Source organism: Pongo abelii, chromosome 12 (assembly GCF_028885655.2).
Source record: "Pongo abelii isolate AG06213 chromosome 12, NHGRI_mPonAbe1-v2.0_pri, whole genome shotgun sequence".
Classification (NCBI taxonomy): Eukaryota; Metazoa; Chordata; class Mammalia; order Primates; family Hominidae; genus Pongo; species Pongo abelii.
Window position 1 is genome coordinate 64,745,287 of NC_071997.2, and position 26,917 is coordinate 64,772,203.

At 38.4% G+C, this 26,917-nt stretch overlaps 1 long non-coding RNA gene across 6 annotated transcripts in view; it reads left to right on the forward strand.

The window, feature by feature from the left end:
• The window catches only part of LOC112132119 (uncharacterized), a 353,510-nt gene that overhangs the window by 286,949 nt on the left and 39,644 nt on the right, over positions 1 to 26,917 (forward strand). The window lies entirely within an intron of this gene.

Consider the following 26,917-nt stretch of genomic DNA (forward strand, 5'->3'; position numbering starts at 1 on the left):
TCCTTTAATACTGTAAAGTCTGCTAAAATGTGCCGACTGCCTCCCTGAGAAAAGGTTGATGGGACAAACTAAGGTACTATTTTCAAGTCCAAGAAACAATGAAATGACACTCCAGGGATAGGGGAGTACTTAAAAGTGGAGACGTCTTGACAAACTGGAATGAGTTAGAGGGATGTGGTCGGAAATCGTATGAGTAATGCAGTTGGGAGGCATTTGAAAGTGGAATTTCAGAGGCAAGCCCTCATGACAGTACAAGAGCCTTAAAGCTTGTTCACAAACTATTGTTCATGGGATGGTAAATTTTCTCTTCTCTTTCTATTCTCTCTTCTCCAAAATTGAATATAAATTAAGTTCTTCCATGTCAGATGCATGAAAAGTCCTCTGAACAATTTGTGCTGAAAATTAGACTAGATATTTTGCAAGAAAGATCTTGTATCTGTTTTTAATGATCTTCTTTTTGGTTTGGAGAAAGGAAGGAAAAAAACAGAGTTTCACTCTCCATTTGCCTAATTTGCAAACTACAACATCTTCTTTGAACTGTGGACTCTGACAAGCTGGGTTATTAAAACTGTAGCAATGCCTAACTGAGCACTAGAAAGGAAGGTCACTAAGCCAAGCAGACATGCTATTTCTCCATGGTGGGTATGGCTTTGTTGTTGTAAGTTTACTCTGAAAGAGAAATGAGGCTATTTCAACATACTATTGGAAGTTCTGGCCAGGGCAATGAGGCAAGAGAAAGAAAGTGTATTCAAATAGAAGAGAGGAAGTCAAATTGTCTCTGTTTGCAGATGACATGATTTTATATTTAGAAAACCCCATCATCTCAGACTCAAAACTCCTTAAACTGATAAGCAACTTCAGCAAAGTCTCAGGATACAAAATCAGTGTGCAAAAATCACAAACATTCCTTCACACCAACAACAGGCAAGCAGAGAGCCAAATCATGAATGAACTCCCATTCACAATTGCTACAAAGAGAATAAAATACCTAGGAATACAGCTAACAAGGGATGTGAAGGACGTCTTCAAGGAGAACTACAAACCACTGCTCAAGGAAATAAGAGAGGACAAAAGCAAATGGAACAACATTCCATCCTCATAGATAGGAAGAATCGATATTGTGAAAATGGCCATACTGCCCAAAGTAATTTATAGATTTCATGCTATTCCCATCAAGCTACCATTGACATTCTTCACAGAATTAGGAAAAAAATCTTAAATTTCATATGGAATCAAAGAAGACCCCATATATCCAAGACAATCCTAAAGAAAAAGAACAAAGCTGGAGGCATCACACTACCTGACTTCAAACTATACTACAAGGCTACAGTAACCCAAACAGCAAGGTACTGGTACCAAAACAGACATAAAGACCAATGGAGCAGAACAGAGACCTTAAAAATAACACCACACATCTACAACCATCTGATCTTTGACAAATCTGACAAAAAAAAAGCAATGGGGAAAGGATCTCCTATTCAGTAAATTGTGCTGGGAAAACTGGCTAGCCATATGCAGAAAACTGAAACTGGACCCCTTCCTTACACTTTATACAAAAATTAATTCAAGATGGATTAAAGACTTAAATGTAAAACCCCAAACCATAAAAACCCTAGAAGAAAACATAGGCAATATCCATCAGGACATAAGCATGGGCAAAGATCTCATGACAAAAACACCAAAAGCAATTGCAACAAAAGCCAAAATTGACAAATGGGATCTAATTAAAGAGCTTCTGCACAGCAAAAGAAAGTATCATCAGAGTGAACAGGCAACCCACAGAATGGGAGAAATTTTTTGCAATGTACACATCTGACAAAGGTCTAATATCCACAATTTACAAGGAGCTTAAACATATTTACAAGAAAAAAAAAACCCTATCAAAAAGTGGGCAAAGGATATGAACAGACAATTCTCAAAAGAAGACATTTACATGGACAACAAACATATGAAAAAAAGCTCAACATCACTGATCATCAGAGAAATGCAAATCAAAACCACAATGAGATACCATTTCACGCCAGTCAGAATGGTGATTAAGTCAGGAAACAATAGATGCTGGTAAGGCTGTGGAGAAACAGGAACATTTTTACACTGTTGGTGGGAACGTAAATTAGTTCAACCATTTTGGAAGACAGTATGGCAATACCTCAAGGATTTAGAACTAGACATACCATTTGACTCAGCAATCCCATTACTGGGTATATAACCAAAGGAAAATAAATCATTCTACACTAAAGACACATGCACACGTATGTTTGTTGCAGCATTATTTACAATAGCAAAGACATGGAACCAACCCATATGCCCATCAATGATAGACTAGATAAAGAAAATGTGGTACATATACACCATGGAATACTATGCAGCCATAAAAAGGAATGAGATCATGTCCTTTGCAGGGACATGGATGAAGCTGGAAGCCATCATCCTCAGCCAACTAACACAGAAACAGAAAACCAAACACTGTATGTTCTCATTCATAAGTGGGAGTTGAACATTGAGAACACATGGACACAGGGAAACAACACACACCAGGGCCTGTTGGGGGTGACGGTTGAGGGGAGGGAACTTAGAGAACAGGTCAATAGGTGCAGCAAACCACCTTGGGAAACATATACCTATGTAACAAACCTGCACATTTTGCACATGTATCCCATTTTTTTAAGAAGAAATAGAGAGGCCGGGCACGGTGGCTCACGCCTGTAATCCCAGTACTTTGGGAGGCCGAGGGGGGTGGATCACGAAGTCAGGAGATCGAGACCATCCTGGCTAACATGGTGAAACCCCGTCTCTACTAAAAATACAAAAAATTAGCCAGGCGTGGTGGTGGGTGCCTGTAATCCCAGCTACTCCGGAGGCTGAGGCAGGAGAATGGCACGAACCCAGGAGGCGGAGCTTGCAGTGAGCTGAGATCACACCACTGCACTCCAGCCTGGGTGACAGAGTGAGACTCTGTCTCAAAAAAAAAAAAAAAAAAAAGAAGACGAAATAAAGAAAAAACAAAAAATAATTATCTTTATTAATTTATCATGTTTCCATGTAACATTATAATCTCTTCTAAAGTATGATTTTTGATAGCTTTATCTTATCCTATTAAGTAAATGAATTAATATTTCCTTTATATTACCTTGTGATTAAACTGTTTTTTTTGGTTGCATCTATTTTTTATGACTATAAATACTGTAATGATTATCTTTGTGTATATATCTTTGTATGCATTTCTGGCTATTTCGTAGGATATATTCCTAAATAACCAATTATTAGGTCAAAGCATACAGTTATTTTATAAGACGCATTTTTGCCAAATTGCATTCCAGTATGGTTGTACCAATTTGCATTAATAACAGCTTGTTGATTTCATCCTCCTCAGCATTGAATATCTCCATTTTAAGGAATTCTTACTTTGATAATTTTATAAATCAAAAAAATCATATGTTGCCTTATACTGCACTTTTGTGATTGTGCATTTGCAATTACACTTTTGTAAAGCTGAACTTTCAATATTTCCTTTAATGAAATCACCGTCTATCCATTTATTTTTTATGGTATTGTGTCAGCCAAGAGGAAACAGCTTCTAGACTGTTGACTACAGAAATGGCATTGACTGAGGGTTCCAACTGCAGCACTTTGAAATCCACTGGCCTATTTAGGCCCAAGCCACGCCACTGATGCACTGCCCCTCACCAAAGACTGAGGGTAGTGGGGATACTAAAGCAGACCCATTCTTAGGAGACAGAACACTTCTGTCAGCTGACTTTGTCTCAAGGATTTCTCTCTGACTTTCCGACACCTCTTAGACTGTAAGACAGTCTGCACCCTCTACCACCAGCTCCGATGGCTCTCACAGTCTGCTTGTCTTCCTTCTTACTTCCTTTTATGTGGGCATTTCTGCTAAGGTTATGAGTTGAATTATGTTCCCTCAAAATTCATATATTGAAATCCTACCCCAGTACCTCAGAATGTATCCTTATTTGAAAATCAGGTTGTTGCAGATGCAATTAGTTGAAATAAGGTCATACTGCAGTAGTATGGTCCCTTAATCCAAGGATGATAGATGTCCGCATATACAGTCAAGAACACCAGGTGAAGAGACCGATGCTTACAAAGAAAAGACAAAGTGAAGACACAGGAAGAACACCATATACAAGCCAATGAATTACCACCAGAATCCAGAGGAAGGCATGGAACAGATTCTCCCTCATGGCCCCCAGAAGGCACCAACCTGGCTAACACCTTGATTTCCAACTGCTAGCCTCCACATCTGTGAGACAATAAATTTCTGTCTTTTAAGTCATCTAGCTTGTGGTATTTTGTTATGGGAGCCCTAATATGCCTAATAAAATTCTTGCACTTTTGATTCTGTCTTATTGTTTGCTTCTTAGCCACCTGGAATAAGACAAGCTGTATGTGATTTTTTAATATGTTGAATACTAAATCTCTGTCATATTCTTGATAATATTATTCTATTTTATATGCATTTTAATTTAGTTTATATTATTTTAAATTGACAAGTAATATAAATTTTTATGTGCTTAAATAATCAATATTCTCATGGGCTTTTTCACTTTCTTTCTTTTTGTAAGTCTTTCCCTCACTAGAAAGATGACGAATGGTCATTCTCCTCTTCCTCCTTCCCCTGCTTTCCCCAGTTTTTTCGTAGTTTTTAAGGCTTAGACTTTACATTTAGCTCTTAAGTACATTGAGAACTTAGTTTGTGCATATGGTGAAATATAAAGCCTATGGTATTTTTCCAGTCTTTTCTCACTTCCATTTTCTTTCAAAATGTATTCAACTATTCTTCCATATATACTCTTTCATATAAACTTTTGAAACTTTTCTTTTTCCATGCTAACAGACAGAAAAAATGCTATTGGAAATTTTATTAAATATACTTTAAACAAACAAGTCAATTTGTCAGTAATTAATATGATTACATTTAGTTTTGCCACCTGAGAACATTATGTCTCCAATTATCCAATAATTAGTTTATATTTTTCAGGAACAATTTGAAGTTTTCTTTATATAGGTCTCTTGCATATCCTGCTAAAATTACTGTATTTTATGGATTTAGCTTTTATAAATGTCATATTTTTTCATGATATTTTCTAACTAGTATAAAGAAAAGTCATTGATTTCCACATGGTCATCTCATAGTCAACCACTTTTACTAAAATTTCTTATTAATTTCCATTTTAGAGCTTTAGCACATTTTTGGAATATTCTCTGTGGTGGTAAATCTCACAGTAACATTTTCTATAAGAGCTGGAAGAATCTAAAGGTCATCCTACCCTCTCATTTTATAGATGATACATCAGGAAGCCTCAGAACCATGCTCTAAACATTATGAAAGGAAGACCCTGGAAAGGCCCTACACCATCTTCCTGGAGATTCTTAAACCAAAGATCAGACAGCTCAATATATAGAAATGATTTAACATTTCTGAATAATTATAGCAATAAAATAATAGCCACCATTTTAGCACGGTCTAGACACACTCTGCTTGGTGCTTTACCTGGACTGTCTCATTTTATTCTTAAAACAATCATTTAAAATGCAGTTGTTCAAGGTCACTGGCAAGGTTGCTGGCAAGAAGATGAATGTCTGTTCTCTTCTCACTCCAACAGGTGGTTCCTCCATCCAGTCCTCTTTAGGATCAGAAGAGATTCACCAAGTGACTTCTTAGAGTTCTATGTTATCCTTGGTTAACATGATCCTTTGTTTATTATTAATGATTGATAGAGTTGATCTAGGCTTTTGTTGCAGAGAATAGATTCCTCATCCTCACCCCTACACAAGATACAAAATAATTTTTTTTAAAAAAAACCTGACAGCTATTTAAAAGGTTCTATTAGCTAGGTCTGAATGCCTAGTAAAAAAGGATTGAATTGCTAAGTATATTTTGATCCTCAACTATCTACCATTTTGGAGACTTTAAAAAATTATCTAAATGTTTTCTACCTAGAAAGAGTTAGCATCTAGAGTTACTGAACCCCCATGATGGATGGGACTTGGATATCATCCCATCCAGTGTGTTATTTGATGCACACCTCTAAAGAGTGCTTGGCCAGTCTCTTTGGGACAGCTTTCTAATTAATAGAAGTTCCTTCTTTCTGAAGTCGGCCTCCTGTCTTCTATTCATCTCTACCAAGTTCCTTTTGGAGTCACATGGGATATGTTACATTTCTTTAAATCTTTGAAGACAACTGTCATATTTTGCACCCATCTTTCTCAGCAATATCTCTTCTTTTCTCTGGTCCTCAATTTCTTCAAGCATTTTTCATGTCATGTGAGCTCCTTCTCCTTCCTAAAGATGAACACTGAATACTGTTCTTTTTGTTAATATCCTTCTTAAAATGTAGGGTGTAGTACTGAACAGAGGGGCTAGGATGCAGTACAAATAGTGTACAGGAGAGAGGTTGTATTGTGTGTTTTTTGATCTGGATTATTAAACTTCTGTCAATATAGTTAATGATCTTATTAGCTTTTTAAGCAATTGCACTACATAGTTAATAGACTCAATTCCCATGCAACTTTTGATTCTCTACTCTGCTCTCAATTTTGCTACTCCACCAATCTTTTCCATCTTAGTAAGTGGCCCCATTATTCATCCAGTTGCTTCGGCTGGCATTTGGATACCATACTTGACTCCTTCTCATTAAGCAATCCATTGTCGTGTCCCATCTACTCTTCTTTCAAATGGTATCACCACCTCCACAACTATCATCCCAGTCCAAGTCACTGTCATCTGTCTCCTGGGCAGATGGAATTGCCTCTTCTCTTGTCTCAGAATTTCCTCTCTGGAATCTTATTTAGTATGTTTTCCAACAGAAGACAGAGCAATTTTCTTAAATTGCAAATCAGATTATGACACTTCCTTACTCAAAAGTTTTAGGATCCTCCAATTCACACCTTGACAAAATCCAGGCTTCTGTACTGTGGCCCACAAACCCCTCCATGATCTGGCCCCTTCCTACCTCTCCCATGTTACTGGGTCTTTTTTTCTTAAATAAATTATTGTATATATCTATTGTATACAACACAATGTATGGGATATTTATAGATAGTAAAAGTGTGACTCAAGTGAAGCCAATTAATATAACCATCATCTTTCCTTCTGTTTCTTGAACACATTAACCTTCTCCCTTACTTGAGGCTCTTGTACCTACTGTTTTCTTTTTTTTTTTTTTTTTCTTTTATTGTAATTATTATTATTATTATTATTATTATTATACTTTAGGTTTTATGGTACATGTGCCCAATGTGCAGTAAGTTACATATGTATACATGTGCCATGCTGGTGCACTGCACCCACCAACTCGTCATCTAGCATTAGGTATATCTCCCAATGTTATCCCTCCCCCCTCCCCCCAACCCACAACAGTCCCTGAAGTGTGATGTTCCCCTTCCTGTGTCCATGTGTTCTCATTGTTCAATTCCCACCTATGAGTGAGAATATGCGGTGTTTGGTTTTTTGTTCTTGCGATAGTTTACTGAGAATGATGATTTCCAATTTCATCCATGTCCCTACAAAGGACATGAACTCATCATTTCTTATGGCTGCATAGTATTCCATGGTGTAGATGTGCCACATTTTCTTAATCCAGTCTATCATTGTTGGACATTTGGGTTGGTTCCAAGTCTTTGCTATTGTGAATAATGCGGCAATAAACATACGTGTGCATGTGTCTTTATAGCAGCATGATTTATAGTCCTTTGGGTATATACCCAGTAATGGGATGGCTGGGTCGAATGGAATTTCTAGTTCTAGATCCCTGAGGAATCGCCACACTGACTTCCACAAGGGTTGAACTAGTTTACAGTCCCACCAACAGTGTAAAAGTGTTCCTATTTCTCCACATCCTCTCCAGCACCTGTTGTTTCCTGACTTTTTAATGATCGCCATTCTAACTGGTGTGAGATGGTATCTCATTGTGGTTTTGATTTGCATTTCTCTGATGGCCAGTGATGGTGAGCATTTTTTCATGTGTCTTTTGGCTGCATAAATGTCTTCTTTTGAGAAGTGTCTGTTCATGTCCTTCGCCCACTTTTTCATGGGGTTGTTTGTTTTTTTCTTGTAAATTTGTTGGAGTTCATTGTAGATTCTGGATATTAGCCCTTTGTCAGATGAGTAGGTTGCGAAAATTTTCTCCCATTTTGTAGGTTGCCTGTTCACTCTGATGGTAGTTTCCTTTGCTGTGCAGAAGCTCTTTAGTTTAATTAGATCCCATTTGTCAATTTTGGCTTTTGTTGCCATTGCTTTTGGTGTTTTAGACATGAAGTCCTTGCCCATGCCTATGTCCTGAATGGTATTGCCTAGGTTTTCTTCTAGGGTTTTTATGGTTTTAGGTCTAACATTTAAGTCTTTAATCCATCTTGAATTGATTTTTGTATAAGGTGTAAGGAAGGGATCCAGTTTCAGCTTTCTACATATGGCTAGCCAGTTTTCCCAGCACCATTTATTAAATAGGGAATCCTTTCCCCATTTCTTGTTTTTGTCAGGTTTGTCAAAGATCAGATGGTTGTAGATATGTGGCATTATTTCTGACGGCTCTGTTCTGTTCCATTGATCTATATCTCTGTTTTGGTACCAGTACCATGCTGTTTTGGTTACTGTAGCCTTGTAGTATAGTTTGAAGTCAGGTAGCGTGATGCCTCCAGCTTTGTTCTTTTGGCTTAGGATTGACTTGGCGATGCGGGCTCTTTTTTGGTTCCATATGAACTTTAAAGTAGTTTTTTCCAATTCTGTGAAGAAAGTCATTGGTAGCTTGATGGGGATGGCATTGAATCTGTAAATTACCTTGGGAAGGATGGCCATTTTCATGATATTGATTCTTCCTACCCATGAGCATGGAATGTTCTTCCATTTGTTTGTATCCTCTTTTATTTCCTTGAGCAGTGGTTTGTAGTTCTCCTTGAAGAGGTCTTTCACATCCCTTGTAAGTTGGATTCCTAGGTATTTTATTCTCTTTGAAGCAATTGTGAATGGGAGTTCACTCATGATTTGGCTCTTTGTTTGTCTGTTATTGATGTATAAGAATGCTTGTGATTTTTGCACATTGATTTTGTATCCTGAGACTTTGCTGAAGTTGCTTATCAGCTTAAGGAGATTTTGGGCTGAGACAATGGGGTTTTCTAGATATACTATCATGTCATCTGCAAACAGGGACAATTTGACTTCCTCTTTTCCTAATTGAATACCCTTGATTTCCTTCTCCTGCCTAATTGCCCTGGCCAGAACTTCCAACACTATGTTGAATAGAAGTGGCGAGAGAGGGCATCCCTGTCTTGTGCCAGTTTTCAAAGGGAATGCTTTCAGTTTTTGCCCATTCAGTATGATATTGGCTGTGGGTTTGTCATAAATAGCTCTTATTATTTTGAGATACGTCCCATCAATTCCTAATTTATTGAGAGTTTTTAGCATGAAGGGTTGTTGAATTTTGTCAAAGGCCTTTTCTGCATCTATTGAGATAATCATGTGGTTTTTGTCTTTGGTTCTGTTTATATGCTGGATTACATTTATTGATTTGCGTATATTGAACCAGCCTTGCATCCCAGGGATGAAGCCCACTTGATCATGGTGGATAAGCTTTTTGATGTGCTGCTGGATTCTGTTTGCCAGTATTTTATTGAGGATTTTTGCATCAATGTTCATCAAGGATATTGGTCTAAAATTCTCTTTTTTTGTTGTGTCTCTGCCAGGCTTTGGTATCAGGATGATGCTGGCCTCATAAAATGAGTTAGGGAGGATTCCCTCTTTTTCTATTGATTGGAATAGTTTCAGAAGGAATGGTACCAGCTCCTCCTTGTACCTCTGGTAGAATTCGGCTGTGAACCCATCTGGTCCTGGACTTTTTTTGGTTGGTAAGCTATTGATTATTGCCATAATTTCAGCTCCTGTTATTGGTCTATTCAGAGATTGAACTTCTTCTTGGTTTAGTCTTGGGAGGGTGTATGTGTTGAGGAATTTATCCATTTCTTCTAGATTTTCTAGTTTATTTGCATAGAGGTGTTTGTAATATTCTCTGATGGTAGTTTGTATTTCTGTGGGATCGGTGGTGATATCCCCTTTATCATTTTTTATTGCATCTATTTGATTCTTCTCTCTTTTTTTCTTTATTAATCTTGCTAGCGGTCTATCAATTTTGTTGATCCTTTCAAAAAACCAGCTCCTGGATTCATTTATTTTTTGAAGGGTTTTTTGTGTCTCTATTTCCTTCAGTTCTGCTCTGATTTTAGTTATTTCTTGCCTTCTGCTAGCTTTTGAATGTGTTTGCTCTTGCTTTTCTAGTTCTTTTAATTGTGATGTTAGGGTGTCAATTTTGGATCTTTCCTGCTTTCTCTTGTGGGCATTTAGTGCTATAAATTTCCCTCTACACACTGCTTTGAATGCATCCCAGAGATTCTGGTATGTTGTGTCTTGGTTCTCGTTGGTTTCAAAGAACATCTTTATTTCTGCCTTCATTTCGTTATGTACCCAGTAGTCATTCAGGAGCAGGTTGTTCAGTTTCCACGTAGTTGAGTGGTTTTGAGTGAGATTCTTAATCCTGAGTTCTAGCTTGATTGCACTGTGATCTGAGAGACAGTTTGTTACAATTTCTGTTCTTTTACATTTATTGAGGAGAGCTTTACTTCCAAGGATATGGTCAATTTTGGAATAGGTGTGGTGTGGTGCTGAAAAAAATGTATATTCTGTTGATTTGGGGTGGAGAGTTCTGTAGATGTCTATTAGGTCTGCTTGGTGCAGAGCTGAGTTCAATTCCTGGGTATCCTTGTTGACTTTCTGTCTCGTTGATCTGTCTAATGTTGACAGTGGGGTGTTAAAGTCTCCCATTATTAATGTGTGGGAGTCTAAGTCTCTTTGTAGGTCACTCAGGACTTGCTTTATGAATCTGGGTGCTCCTGTATTGGGTGCATATATATTTAGGATAGTTAGCTCTTCTTGTTGAATTAATCCCTTTACCATTATGTAATGGCCTTCTTTGTCTCTTTTGATCTTTGTTGGTTTAAAGTCTGTTTTATCAGAGACTAGGATTGCAACCCCTGCCTTTTTTTGTTTTCCATTTGCTTGGTAGATCTTCCTCCATCCTTTTATTTTGAGCCTATGTGTGTCTCTGCACGTGAGATGGGTTTCCTGAATACAGCACACTGATGGGTCTTGAGTCTTTATCCAATTTGCCAGTCTGTGTCTTTTAATTGGACCATTTAGTCCATTTACATTTAAAGTTAATATTGTTATGTGTGCATTTGATCCTGTCATTATGATGTTAGCTCGATGTTTTGCTCGTTAGTTGATGCAGTCTCTTCCTAGTCTCAATGGTCTTTACATTTCGGTATGATTTTGCAGTGGCTGGTACCGGTTGTGCCTTTCCATGTTTAGCGCTTCCTTCAGGAGCTCTTTTAGGGCAGGCCTGGTGGTGACAAAATCTCTCAGCATTTGCTTGTCTGTAAAGTATTTTATTTCTCCTTCACTTATGAAGCTTAGTTTGGCAGGATATGAAATTCTGGGTTGAAAATTCTTTTCTTTAAGAATGTTGAATATTGGCCCCCACTCTCTTCTGGCTTGTAGGGTTTCTGCCGAGAGATCCGCTGTTAGTCTGATGGGCTTCCCTTTGATGGTAACCCGTCCTTTCTCTCTGGCTGCCCTTAACATTTTTTCCTTCATTTCAACTTTGGTGAATCTGACAATTATGTGTCTTGGAGTTGCTCTTCTCGAAGAGTATCTTTGTGGCGTTCTCTGTATTTCCTGAATCTGAATGTTGGCCTGCCTTGCTAGATTGGGGAAGTTCTCCTGGATAATATCCTGCAGAGTGTTTTCCAACTTGTTTCCATTCTCCCCATCACTTTCAGGTACACCAATCAGACGTAGATTTGGTCTTTTCACGTAGTCCCACATTTCTTGGAGGCTTTGCTCGTTTCTTTTTATTCTTTTTTCTCTAAACTTCCCCTCTCGCTTCATTTCATTCATTTCATCTTCCAGGGCTGATACCCTTTCTTCCATTTGATCGCATCGGCTCCTGAGGCTTCTGCATTCTTCACGTAGTTCTCGAGCCTTGGTTTTCAGCTCCATCAGCTCCTTTAAGCACTTCTCTGTATTGGTTATTCTAGTTATACATTCTTCTAAATTTTTTTCAAAGTTTTCAACTTCTTTGCCTTTGGATTGAATATCCTCCCGTAGCTCGGAGTAATTTGATCGTCTGAAGCCTTCTTCTCTCAGCTCGTCAAAGTCATTCTCCGTCCAGCTTTGTTCCGTTGCTGGTGAGGAACTGCGTTCCTTTGGAGGAGGAGAGGTACTCTGGTTTTTAGAGTTTCCAGTTTTTCTGCTCTGTTTTTTCCCCATCTTTGTGGTTTTATCTACTTTTGGTCTTTGATGATGGTGATGTACAGATGGGTTTTTGGTGTGGATGTCCTTTCTGTTAGTTTTCCTTCTAACAGACAGAACCCTCAGCTGCAGGTCTGTTGGAGTACCTGGCCGGCCGTGTGAAGTGTCAGTCTGCCCCTGCTGGGGGGTGCCTCCCAGTTAGGCTGCTCGGGGGTCAGGGGTCAGGGACCCACTTGAGGAGGCAGTCAGCCCGTTCTCAGATCTCCAGCTGCGTGCTGGGAGAACCACTGCTCTCCTCACAGCTGTCAGACAGGGACATTTAAGTCTGCAGAGGTTACTGCTGTCTTTTTGTTTGTCTGTGCCCTGCCCCCAGAGGTGGAGCCTACAGAGGCAGGCAGGCCTCCTTGAGCTGTGGTGGGCTCCACCCAGTTCAAGCTTCCAGGCTGCTTTGTTTACCTAAGCGAGCCTGGGCAATGGCGGGCGCCCCTCCCCCAGCCTCGCTGCCGACTTGCTGCTTGATCTCAGACTGCTGTGCTAGCAATCAGCGAGACTCCGTGGGCGTAGGACCCTCTGAGCCAGGTGCGGGCTATACTCTCCTGGGGCACCGTTTCCTAAGCCCGTCGGAAAAGCACAGTATTCGGGTGGGAGTGGCCTGATTTTCCAGGTGCCGTCTGTCACCTCTGGAAGGGGAACTCCCTGACCCCTTGGGCTTCCCGAGTGAGGCAATGCCTCGCCCCTGCTTCGGCTGGCGCACGGTGCGCTCACCCACTGACCTGCGCCCACTGTCTGGCACTCCCTAGTGAGATGAACACGGTACCTCAGATGGAAATGCAGAAATCACCCGTCTTCTGCGTCGCTCGCGCTGGGAGCTGTAGACCGGAGCTGTTCCTATTCCGTACCTACTGTTTTCTATGCCAGGAATGTTCTCTCTGTCCTTGCTTGCTTGGCTATTCCCTCAATTAATTTATGCTCAAATATCACCTCCTTAAAAAGTCCATCTTTGATGATTCTATCTAAAACACAATCCCCTCATCTTTCCATGGTCACATTCTATTTCCTCACTCTGCTTTACTTTTCTTCCTGGAACTTATCACTAGCTGCCACTATATATTTATTTGTTCATTTGTTTAATTTCTGTCTCTGCCTCTAGAATGTCAGCTGCATCGTAGTAGGAATTTTATCTGTCTTGTTTTCTGCATAGAGATGCCTAAAACAATTCCAGATATATGCTAGGTACTTACAGACACTAGTAGGCTCCTGACACATATTTGTTAATGAATGGATTATTAAATAATGGACGGTATTGAGTTTGTAGCCAGACAAACTGTGTAGTCTTCTTGTTGCTAAGATATCCTCTATGCATTGTGGTTTTCTAAAGAGTTTGGTAATTTTATCTTGAGTGCATAATTTCTTCTGAGCTACAGGATCAAATTCATTCTTCCTGGCTTCCTAGACTTATATCTCCCTTTCTCAACTTAGGCACTACTTTCTCCTACATAATCTTGTTCGTACTCTCCTTTCCAGAATGAATATCTTTCTGTTTGAAAGATAAGATGAAATCTGGGGCATTCTACTTAATTCTAAAAATTAACAGTTAATCAACTAAGTAGGCTTTGTTTTCCTTCCCACTCTTGTTTTAAAATAACAAATTAAGAAAAAATTGCTATGCTTCTAAGCATTTTCCTTAAGTTTCAACTCTTTCTGAGCCCATTTCACTTGGGAAAACAAGTCTAATTTATGTGAAACAATGAGAGAAGAGTGTAAGATGTTTTGCTCCTAGGTGATATGGCACATAGACTTTAAAGCTTTCAGAAAATGGAATGATCACAGAGAGTGCAGAATTAAGAAGAGTTTTGTGTAGGATGCTTCTCAAGTTTTAAACATGCTAGCATATGTGTTAAAGAGTAAAGTAATGGCTTTTTAGGAAGAGTAGAATATTATACACAGTTTTTAAGAATTAAGCAGAGCTAGGTGCTGGTAATTTCATCAGATTGTATGTCTTAACTGTGCATGATTTTTATCAGCAGCCAAAAAGACATCAAGGTCTATGTGAAGTCAAGGGTAGTGTGGCAGAGTGTTCAAACAAAGTTTTCAGGTCAGCAGACAGCCTTGGATGTACTTTTAGAGGGTGAGGTCAATAACATCACAGCAGCAAGCATAAGCTAATCATCTTGAGAGATTAATGATTTGCTGTTCTCCTAGCCCAGAGACTCAGCAACAATTTTCCCCAAATAACTTCACATTTTAAGGGTAGAAACAATAAGTTTGTGTTTGTGCTCAGGCATGTATATGTGTGAGCTTGTGAATGAGTGCATACTATGAACATACATGTATGTTTGTACCGTAAGGGAAGAGGCTTGCTCTTTTATTACCAAGGAATCCATTTTTTTTCTCTTGTTTTATACATCAATGAGGCCTGTCTAGCCTTCAAAAGCCTTGCAAAGTTCATTATAGTGGCATTAAACAGTAGAGAAAAAAGTAAGATTTTGCAGTTGAAGCATTTGAATGAGATGACCCTTTGGATCTAGTGATATATTGATTCAGAGCACAGGAAGAAACTTAAGAAGACTATCTGTGTTAGGAAAGGGGTCTGCTGGACACCTTTGAAGGATTTTTTTTCATAGTGACAGTCCAACCCATTGGTATAGTTGGCTGATAGGTGATAAACATTATGAAACATGAAAATTATACTACATGGCTAAGTTTTGCTTTTTCAACAACTGTGCTGTTGGGCTGACATAACTCATTTCCTGTTTCCATTATGGTTGTTAGTCCCAGTTCCTCCCACATCTGCACCCAGATATATCTTATTCTGCAGCCTGTCTGCCCATGTGGGCTCTGTGGTGACCTCATTCTTGAGAAGAGGACTGTGAGCTGTGCTCAAGATGGACAGCCCCTGACAAATGGGTGTGTATGCCCTGAGTGCACAGCTGGGGACTGCTCCAGCCATCCTGGGCTCACTGTACTGTGGTGGGGCTTTACAAAAGGTTTCCAGCATATGTTTGTCTGGATATTTTCAACACTCCCACACAGCTCTGTTTTAAATATTTGACCTTATATGACGATGTCTGAGGCTTCCTGAAGTTATTCCTGTGATTTATAAAAGAGGAGAAATCTGATCATACGAATAGCAATAGAATGATCAAAAGACCAAATTGTAATCCACTCATTTGCTGTCTTTTTTTTTGTTTTGGGACTTTATAGATAGAGAACTTAGATCTCAGCTGTTGCCCCGCTTGCCAATGAATCTGTCAATATGTCTTTCTTGAGCCTCATACATACTAAGCACAAAGGTAAATACAGAAAAGTGAGTCTTAGAAACCCTGCTTTCTGGTGTACAGCCTAATTGGAAAATACTGTTGGATACTATGGAGTGGCATTATATAAGACTAACAGAAAACAGTTTTTTGAGTGTTTACTATGTGCCAAGGCCTCATGTTGTCTTTAAGTGTATCATGTCATTTACATTCTGTCATAACAATCCTATCAGGTAGGTGGTGTTTTTCTCCCCATTACTTTGATGAGAAACCTGAAGTTAGTGGGACTGAGGAACTTGGCAAAACCACTCTTCCAGGAGAGCCAGGATTCACACCTAGTTCTTTCTGAGTTCCCAGCTGGATGTGGCTCCGGAAGTCAATGTGGTAATCACATGCTGCAGCACACCTCTAGTGCTGGTCTCTGTAGTGCACAAAGTCAATACTGTTGGAGTGAAGAAGAAAGGGCCTGAGAGCATTAGAATCTTCAGTGGTCTTCTCCCACTCAGCACATGGAAGTGGGACTTGGGCCTTCATCTGGGTTATTCGAAGTGACCCCACATCAAAAGCACCTCACGCTCACCCAAGGTTAAATTCCTCAATCTGTTCTTTTTAATTCAACATAATCATATTAGCACAAATTAGTATATAAAAACATGGAGGCTTGGGTTTTTGTCATTGTTGTTGTTTTTAACCTTATTCCTGCCACCAAACCTGTTTTAGATCATGTGGATAATTACTTGACTTCAGTTTACAAGTTAACTCCATGTAGGAAATAAAGACTCTATGAGTAACTCCACATTCTTTGTTATCTTTTGTAATTTCTTCTTAATTATTATAGTATAGTAGTTAAGAGGAATGGCTTTGGAGTCATACTGTCTATATTTGAATCCTAGCTCCTACACTTACTGGTGGTAGGTGTACCCTCTCTGTGCCTCAGTTTCCTTATCTGTACCTACCTTACTGGGTTATTGAGAGGATTAGTAAAATATATAAAATCTTTGAAAAGTGGCTTTGAAAATCTTTGAAAAGTACTTACATAAGTAAGTACTTAATGTATGCTGACACTTCCGTGAAGTAATAGTTGTCAATTATTGATGATGGGATGATTAGATATATCCTTTACCCAGTGACTATTTTCCCCAGCATATAGATATTCTCTAAATATTTGTTGAGGCCAGGCCTCAAAGTGTCTGTAATCCCAGCACTTTGGGAGGCCAAAGCAGGTGGATCATGAAGTCAGGAGTTCAAGAGCCAGCCTGGCTAACATGTTGAAACCCCAACTCTACTAAAAATATAAAAATTACCTGGGCACGGTGGCAGGCACCTGTAATCCCAGCTACTAGGGAGGCTGAGGCAGGAGAATGGCTTGAACCTGAGAGGCGGAGGTTGCAGTGAGCCGAGATCACACCACTGCACTCCAGAGTGGGAGACAGAGGGAGACTCTGTCTCAAGAAAAAAAAAAAAATTGTTGAATAAGAGACACAAAGATTTCATTCACTATGTGAGTTGAGCCTTTGATGCTAAGGGTGATAATCATAACATGTGTCTGAGTTCTGAGGATTCTTTCTATTACAGATTTATACAATGTCAGAGCTGCAAGAGGTCCATAGCAGTCTCTGGGTTTAGCCCTTCTAGGCTCACAGATAAGCAAATAGAGGCCAGAGATTCACAGCACCCCAGTGAGGAAGCCTGTGCAGGTTTTTATCCCCATCTGAGAGAAACTTGTAGCAGGGATCCTCAGACTTGTAATATCAGAAGGCACCTTCAATTCTCAAAGCACACTCAAAGAACAACCCATCTTGATTCTCTTTAGCTTAGAAGTAAGATTGGTCATACATCATTCCTCGGGGTTGTTGATGATTACCAGTGAAACCAACTGGGGTTGCCACACTGCCTAGTTCCAGAGGCCATAATTCCCTTAGTCATCGTCATCTATAAGAATAGTACCCTTGGGGTTATGTGTGCACAGTATAACTCTGGCTCTGATAAATCAACCAATACAATGTAGATCATCAGAGCTGGGAACTGTGACAATGGATGATACTCAAATCTTTTTATTGGTTACAATATGACAGCAGGTATAGCCACTCTGTGACTTGTGTAGTTCCTCTTTGTTTTTTAATATTTTAATAAATGGGCATTTATTTAGCAAATATTTACTGAGGACCATGATCCAGGAACTAGCCTGGAAACTATGGATGCCCTCCTGGAGCTTACATTATTCTGGAGATGCATAAACAGATCAGAAACAACGAGTTGGCTTGACAGAAACAACTAATTTGAATTACGTGATGCAAACAACTAGTTGAGTGGCCAATTAATTTTCTCAACAATATCTTTGTGTGTGTCATGGGAGAGGGCACAATGTAGGTAGAACTTATACCAGGGCATATACCACACCAGGAATCTATTTTCTTTTATAGCTACATGGCTTCATTTTTCTTCTGAAGATGAAGGTCAGTATTATTCTGTCTTAATATGATGAGGCAGTCAACAGAATAATTTGAGGTCTTGGGTGAAAGAAATTTGTATGGAAAATTTGAGATTGCCAAACAATATCTTAGATTTCAGCAGTGCCTCTATAAAAGCTCAAAATTCTCAATTTTATGCAATATGTAACACTGAGTGATTAAGTCAGATTAAATCATATCGAAGACTATAATATTTTTATTGTAGAACTCATTTGTGTTCCCCACTCAAAACTTCCCCCATCTGTTCATCACACTCAGTAAATTTGTAGCCTTTGCTCCACAAATGCATTTTAATAAACAGAAACATTTTCTTTTTCCTGAAAGTGAGTTACTTATCTCTTTATTTTTCCAAGAGGAAATTCAAGAGAAAAGTTTGGACTATATCTGTGGTACCATTTTCATAGCTCTGTCGACCAGGACTTGGAAAAAAAAAAAAGGAACATTTGAATCCATGTGAACATTTTGATTGTTAACTTCAGCTATGTCTTGGTGGATTAAGATTTCAGGAAAAAATACATGCCCAAGGTGACAATGTGTAGACCAAGCTTCAGCCCAGAGCCGTCTGAGCTGTCAGAGATATTAAAGCTCGTTAACAGGCTTCTTGTAAGAAACACTCACGAATTATTACTCAGTCATGTGAGCCTCTCAACCACAGTCTCACACTTCACAGTTCTTAGGAAAATCTTCTCATTGATGTTGGAGTGTTGCACTCAAGCTGAGAGCCTGAGGCTTTTAATTGAAAGGCAAACATATTGGTTTTATATCTTGTCCTTTCTGGAGGGTGTAGTTTTTTGTTTTGTTTTGTTTTGATTTTGTTTTAAAGTAACAGTAGTGAGAAAGTGGAAGGGGGGAAATCCACTCACCTGTAACTATATTAAACCACCCACCAGCTGTTAATAATATAGCACATTATTCCATCCTATAAGAAGTCTTTAATATACGAAAGGAAAGTCCTCGCTGGGGGATTAACAAGCAGAACGGGGTGAAATGCTACACTTGCTTTTGATGGTGTCAGAGTTATCTTTTACAAGCTATTGATGCTGTTTTCTACTGTTTTCTTAAAGATTAGCCTTAGGGAATATAAATAATTAGGCATAAAATCTCTGGCATGATATTTAATCCATCACGTGTCAGTTTTCAGTGGCAGGAAGGGCCGCAGTCAGCTGTGGGGAGAGCAGATCTGGCTGAACTGCCCTTGTCACCTGCTGGGTGGGCGTGTTCTCAGCAGGATCAGAATAGTCCTGAACAAGCTGTATCCTTGAGCAATCTGGTCACATTGCTGATGTTTCTGTGTTTGTTTGTAGTGTGGCCTGAAGGTCTTCTTTGCAGGCAAACTGAATCCTTATAAAGGGGTAAGGGCAAACCAGTGAAACATCAGAGGGTTGCCTCTTTGGGAAAAATGGGGGGATTATGTAACTCTCATAGTTCCAGGAAGAATGGAGAGGAATGATGAAATTAGTGTAGGCTGGTGAAATTGCCTGTGAACCAGGCCAGTATTTGACATTCCAGTTCATGAGTGTGTTTGTCAAGGTTCTGCAGAGAAACAGAACCAATAGGACATACATAAATATATAGAGAGATGTAAAGATTGGTCTCATGTAATCATGTGAAGCTAGTGAGTCCACAGTCTGCAGGGTGGGCTGGCAGGCTGGGAACCCAGAGAGGAACTGATGTTGCAGTTCAGGTCCAAAGGCCAACTTCTGGCAGAATTCCTTCTTTCTCAAGGGATGTCAGTCTTTGTTCTATTCAGGTCTTCAACTGATTGGAGGAGGGTCACTCACATTATCTGTGAGTGGCAGTCTGCTTTATTGAAAGTCCACTGGTTTAATTGTTAATTTCATCAGAAAAACACCCTCACAGAGATATCCAGAGTATCTCTGTTTGACCAAATATCTGGGCACTGTGGCCCACATAAGTTGACATATGAAATCAACCATTATAGCAGGTGACTTGTCAACTAGACTAAATATTGTATATTTGCATCATGTCAAATTCCAAAGTATTTTGGAAAGACAGGCCAAGAAAAGACTACGGTGAATATATGTCAGAATCTTTAAGATAGTACGTAAAAACCTAGTGGATAAAAAGTAGGATAATACAGATTGAATATTGCTTATCCAAAATGCTTGGGACCAGAAGTATTTCAAATTTTGGATATTTTTAGATATTGGAAGATTTTCATGATATATACTTACTGGTTCAGCATCTCTAATCTGAAAATCCAAAATCTGAAATGCTCCAATGAGCATTTCCTTTGAGTTTCTTATCAATGCTCAGAAAGTTTCAGAAATTGGAGCATTTCAGGCTTCACGTTTTTGGATTAAGATACTCAACCTGTAATAGTAGTATAATAATAATTAATAAATAATTATAAATAATAGCAAACATTTATTTGGTACTATGTGTCAGGAATCCTTAAAAACTATGTGAAGTAGTCAATATCCTGGAATCAATAACTGCATTCAAGTCCCAGCTCTGTGACTTACTGGCTATGTGACCTTGGAAAGTCCTTCAGCCTCTCTCTACTTTAGTTTTCTTACTGGGGGAATGGGAACAGTAATAGCCCTAACGCCAAGGATTACTTGGAAGATCAAATGAGTGTTTTTATACCAAGTGTTAAGAATAGTACCTGACATGCTGGAAGCACTCAGTAAAAGCCATTATTCTTATAGAGGATAATAGAGCAGAGAGATGATGGGAATGGAGGCATGAGATCCATCCAAAACCTAGAAATGATGTATTCATTGGATATCCCTGCATGCTCATATCGAGCATGTTTATAGATTGATAAATGAACATATCCTTCCACTGAAGCTTTAGGAACCTGAAATTCAACTGAAAACACCAAATTCTTGTCTCCCTTGGTAAACCCAGTGACCTATTTTGCCAAAGGAGAATATAAGGGGAAGCGCAACACATATCTTGTGTCTTCCTTAATATTGACACTTTTGATTATCTTTATTGAGTTGGGATTAAATAAAACCATCTTATGCATGGAGCTTCCTCTAGAGATGACAGCGGAACAAAGTAGAAATGGTACCCAGACTGAGCAACCCAAAATAATTTAGGATGGGCCAGTGTGAGAGACTTCACGGGCTTAAGCCTCCCTAGATTTGTTTTTATTATATCTCAGGCTACAGGAATTGTCTTGGGGAAATACTTTTTGACTTACAGTAATACTATTATCTCCATACTGAAAATCAATGTGTATTTTGTTTCACTTTAGAGAATCTTAACAAGAGTAGCCTAAAACACACTTTGGAATGCTCATAGTGCTATTAAAAGTCAGACAGACCTTAGTTTTCCTGTAACTCAGTCAAGGACATTTTGGAGCTGTGATGGCCCAAGTCACAAGGGAACTCTTGGTAAGATCTTTAGGTTTAATGAATTCTTGATTTAACATCTTATTGTTGAGTTTCTCAGCTTTTCCTGTCCTTATTTGTGAGACGAAACTCATCTCTCAGTTTTCATGCCACATTTAACTATTTGGTTTCTTTTCCTTGTCTGACTTTGATTATTGTTCAATGTACTTATAAGTTTCTTTTAGCTAGGGCTTTGGTTTATAAGAGATTTCAAAACCCTCACACAATTATTTTCTCACCAGGATAGAGTCCTGATTAAGAGAACTCTTCCTATTCTGAAAACCCATGATGTCATAGGCCTGACCTAGTTGTTTTCTGCTTGTGGCCTCAGTCTTTTAACTCTAAGTATGGAAAACCAGTAAGCAGCAACAAACAATTTTAGGCTAAGTAGTTTGAAGGGGATTTTCCAGTCCACCATTAAAAAGAAAGAAAAATAATCAGATCATCACAAAAGCCAGTAAATTCTTAGATAACCAGAGTTGTTTACAAATGTTTTGACCACTCCACTTGGCATAAAGGTGAGCTGGATGGCAAAGGGGTGATCACATAAGTCCCCCACATGATGTTTTATTTGCTTAAATGATTTATAAATCCTATATCCATGAGATAATTGGCAACTCGTTTCAATATAGATGTGGATTATGCAACTGCAGTGGGAAAAGGATTCACTGAAGCTGATCTACTAGAAATCTTTACTTTCAATCTATAAAATATAATGTGGTTGAGAATACAAACGTGTAGCCAAATGCCAGTGTTTCCAAAGCAATAGACAAATGGAAAGCAATAAGTATTATCAAGATATGTTGATCTATTAATCTATCTATTTATATATCTGTCTATGTATCTATCTAAGGACTCTAGTAAATGTTAAAATAATCAGTATTATAATTCCTTTTTTTTTTTGCTAATAGCCCTCCAGAGCTTCATAGTGGAGTCTAACTTCAGCTTCAAACACTGTATTTTTGGATTCTTTTTTCAATCAGTAGTTTTCTTCTCCCTCCCCATTCTTTATGTGATGCTGCATCTTATAGATCAATTGCTACTATTAATCAACTGGAAGAATAAATAAAGTTAACATCACAGACACATCAAGGATCAGTTTTGCCAGCTGGCAAGGACTGGAAAAGGTGTAGTGTGTGTGTGTTAGTGTCATAAATGGCTCTGCATGATGATGTAGTTGTTGTTATTTGCAGAAAACTTTATATTTTTGTTAGGTCAAGAAGCCTATAATTCTTCAAATGATCCCTGAACTTTATTTAATGCAGCAAACCAGAAAAGGAGCTGGGTTGAACTTTGGTGTCTGCAAGTTAGAAAGTAATAACTTTCCCCATCTCTTCTGTAAGTGACTTGTGCCATGTGATGAATGCAGACCCTTCCGTCACAAGGGTTTCCTGATATTATACACTTGTAGCAAATAAGGTTAGAACCTTTAAAATATAGCATTTAGTAATGTGCTGGAAATAGCTTCTTCTTGATTCTTTTAAAGGTCACTGCATTTGCTTTCCAGGCATTGTTTTAGCTCAAACCTCTACTGAGTGGAACTGAGAACATGCTTGCTTTTGTGTCTTCAATTTTCCTAAGCTTGAGAATAAAATGGCAGGGTCTTTCACATAAAGTAAGTGGGGTGTGTGTGTGTGTGTGTGGGTGTGGGTGTGTGGGTGCGCTCCTGTGAGTTTAGATGTATAAATGCATTCTCAACATAATATTAATATTGGTTATATATATGCACCCTGCTTTTTCAGTAAGGTTAGACTTTTGTTATCATCAGTCTGAAAGCCAAGCTTATGGGAGTGAAACTTGAGGTCCAGCAACTAATGGAAAGCAAACTCCAAAGAAAGCAATCAATTATTTGTACTTCATCTCTGAGCTGCATGGATTAGCCTTCAACAAAAATATATTGACAAGACTCTAGCCAGATCAAATTAACATCAGTCCATAAGCTTTGCTTCTGTTACACTGAAAAAATGAATTCATTAAGCCATTGATATAAAGCAAGAAAAATATAGTCAACCACAGCATTGCTATCAAAACTAGTATTGGGATGATAGAGAATGTTTTATAGTAATGGATAGAAATCAAGGCCAGGCTAGTAAAAAAAAAAAAAAAAAAAAAAAGGCTTCTTTTATAAAGTATATTTTTGGTACAATTTTGTAATTTTTGTGTACAAATTTGTATTTTTTTGTACAATTTTGTAGTTAGTCAGCACCAACAATATCCCCACCTTCCTCACACCACCATCATTAGAACTGTCATTAACATCGTTTTTACCATATTTAGAGTCAGCAGTTGTGGTTCTGTGTAGAAGCCTATTGCAGTGAAGTAAATGTTTATTTTCCCTTATAATTTGTATGTTGAAATCCTAACCCTCAAGATGATGGTAGTAGGAGGTGGGGCTTTGGGACGTGATTAGGTCATGAGAGTATAGCCCTCATGAATAGGTACTAGTGTCCTTATAAGAGAGATTCCAGAGAGCTTGTTCTCTCTGTTGGCCATGTAAGAACACAGCACGAAGGCACCATCTATGAACCAGAAAGTGGGACTTCACCAGACACCGAATCTGCCAATGCCTTGAACTTGGAGTTTCCAGCCTCCAGAATGTGAAAAATAAATTTCTCTTGTTTATATGCCTCCCAGTTTAAGGTTTTTCATAACAGCAGCCCAAATGGACTAAGACACACACTAAAGATTAAAAGTGGTTCATATCTGCTAATAACTTGTATTCTATGTTCATGCCCTAGCTAATTCTGATCCCCTCTCTATTCCTCACAAATTTTACCTGTAACTCCAAGCCCCAAGGACTAAATTCTCTTCCTCCATCCATGATCTGTCTTCTTCTGAATTCCCCATAGTAGTCACTATCTGGTTATTAATAATTTTTCATTTGCAATTATCTTTTTTTTTGGCTTTTAGCCATCTTTACAAATGTGCATTTTTTTTTTCAACTAGAATATAATGGTCTTCAAGGAAAAGACTGTGTTTTGTACATTGGTGTAAATACCATATTATTTGGAGTAGTGCCTTACATGTAGTATTAGTATTTAATAAATATTCAACAAATATTAATCAATAGATTGTAATTTACAGAAAGTTGAATAATTTTTTCACAGTGAAAATGTTTCTATAAGAGGTGTTAATTTAGCCAGGTAAACTTGTATGTGGAGACCATACCATATGCACTTATCACAGGGTCTTTCATGAGTGCCTGGCTGGGGCTGGGGTGGTTGAGTCAATCAAGAAAGTTGGAATTTGCATTTCAAGTGCAGAATATTTCTCAGAAAAAAGAAGACTTGGTCTAATCTGTAAAATATTCTCTGCATGTGATATGTAGGTTCAGGAAAGTCTGTTAAGAGGGTTGGAGAAAAATGCTATGAGAAGGAAGTAAAAATATAATCAAAAGGTTAAACCAGTAGCACAGAGAGTGAGATTAGTATGGGAGACTGAACTAATGAACAGCATTGAAAAGCAGGGTCAAGAGTTTGCAGTTGGGCTGCACAGATGGTAGTTGTCCTTAGAAGATTATGAATAACTGAAATATGCCCTTCATACAAGCACATGTAAAGGATTGCTTTAGTGGCACTAAGAAGTGAGCAAGGAGAACTCATGGATAGAATAATCTAGATCTGAGCAGGGCTTTGAGCAAAAAAGGAGGGAAATGAATGATGTACAGAGGAAACTGCTTGACCTGCAAACTGTATTAAGAGGCAAGAGGGAGAGGATGACATTGTCACTTCTACCGGAGCCTCAGTGGAAGAGAAAGACGGCCTTTCCCCCTTCCGGAGAGGAAGAGTGCACAGTAGTCCCAGTTAATGAGCATAGGAGTGTGGAAGATTGTTCTCTGCCTAATTCCAAAGAGATCTCTCCTTAGGGTCCAGCTCATGGATGATGATGGGAAGGTTTAAGTTCATATAGATTTGTGGCTGGTGAGTTGAGATATTGTTAACCTTTTAGTAGAGAGATGGTACAGAAAGACACTGATTGAAATCAGGAAACTGGATTTTAGATTTGGCCATGTATTAATTGCAAGCTACTAACTTCTCTGACCTTTTGAAAAACAAGAGGGACAGATCAAATAATCTCTAAGCAAGCATTCATAGTCTGTGCTTTATTCTGGATTTTGGCAAACCATTGCTTTAGATTTGACAGCATGGTGCTGGTATAATTTCTTGGGATTCAGCCCAGAAAGCAGCACAGAGCTCCTATAATGAGGGGCCATCTTTTCTAATATCTTTATTTTGTAATATATATTGATTTACATCAAATTTTGTTCAAGGGATGTGTCTTCCAAGATTGTTTGTAGTTGAGTTTGCTGCAGAGGAGCTATGTCAGGTATGACAAGTATGAGAAAATGAGTGTCCTAGAAGATAGGGAATGAAGAAAATAGAGACCTTGAAAGAAGAGTTACATTTTTAGCCTGCTCTGTTCATGTGGGACTTTCAAGAGTGTGGGATGAAGAATGTTGATCAAGAAAGTATCCAGGAACCTGTCTGCATTCTTACAAATGAGAACACAGTGTCTGTGCTTATAGATCTACACTTGTGCATTTCATTTTCTTCAACTTGGAAATGTTAGCTTATGTGAATTTCAAAATAACACCCTGCCATGTGAACTCACTTTGTTTAGATTATTTATTTGTATAAATGAAATGGAACCTCTCTGCAGGTTGGAATTTTCCAGACACTTTGAAATATATATATCTAAGGTGCGGGAAAATATATGAATACGCTTCCTGGACTAATGATTCAGATAACATCCACACCTAAATCTGATGAAGCTTCTAGATCCAGCTATCAATTTATAAGAGAGAAAAGAAGAAAGTGTTAAGCTATTATACGGAGATACAATCGCAACATCCAAACTGTGGAAAAATCTACAGGGCATATTACCTGGCTACTTCAATAAAAATGTTAAAGAAAAAAGAGAGATGAGATGAAATTCATAGGTTAAAAGAGACTTCAAATACTTACAAATGAATTGAATGAATTGATTATGTGGATGGCATTTGCATCCTAATTCAAAGAAACAAATTTTTAAATTATGACATTTATGAGATAACTGAATGTGAGTACTGACTAGATAGTTGATAATTGCTGATGAAATAGTGTTAACTTTTAAGCTGTGATAATAATGTTTTTAAGATTCATTATCTTTTTGAGATATATGAGATACATATAGGAGGAGGAAGTGGCTAGAATTGGAATTTCCAAAATAATTTGCTTCAAAATAATATAGTAGGAGGAAGTGGCTGGAACTGGAATTAGCCATGATATGGTTATAGTTGAAGCTGGATGATGGATACATGGCAGTTCATTGTATTATTCTTTGCTTAAAATTTCATAATAAGAAAAAGTGTAAAAATGCCATCAATTTGCATGGAGCATTTTCTTTGATTCTTGGAACTTTATTAGCACTTCCTGAAGTGACAGGGTAGACTATCCCCAAAAGAATGGGATATAGATATTGTTGGCCTTTAGGTAGAAGGTGTTACTAATGCTAAAGTGGGACAAG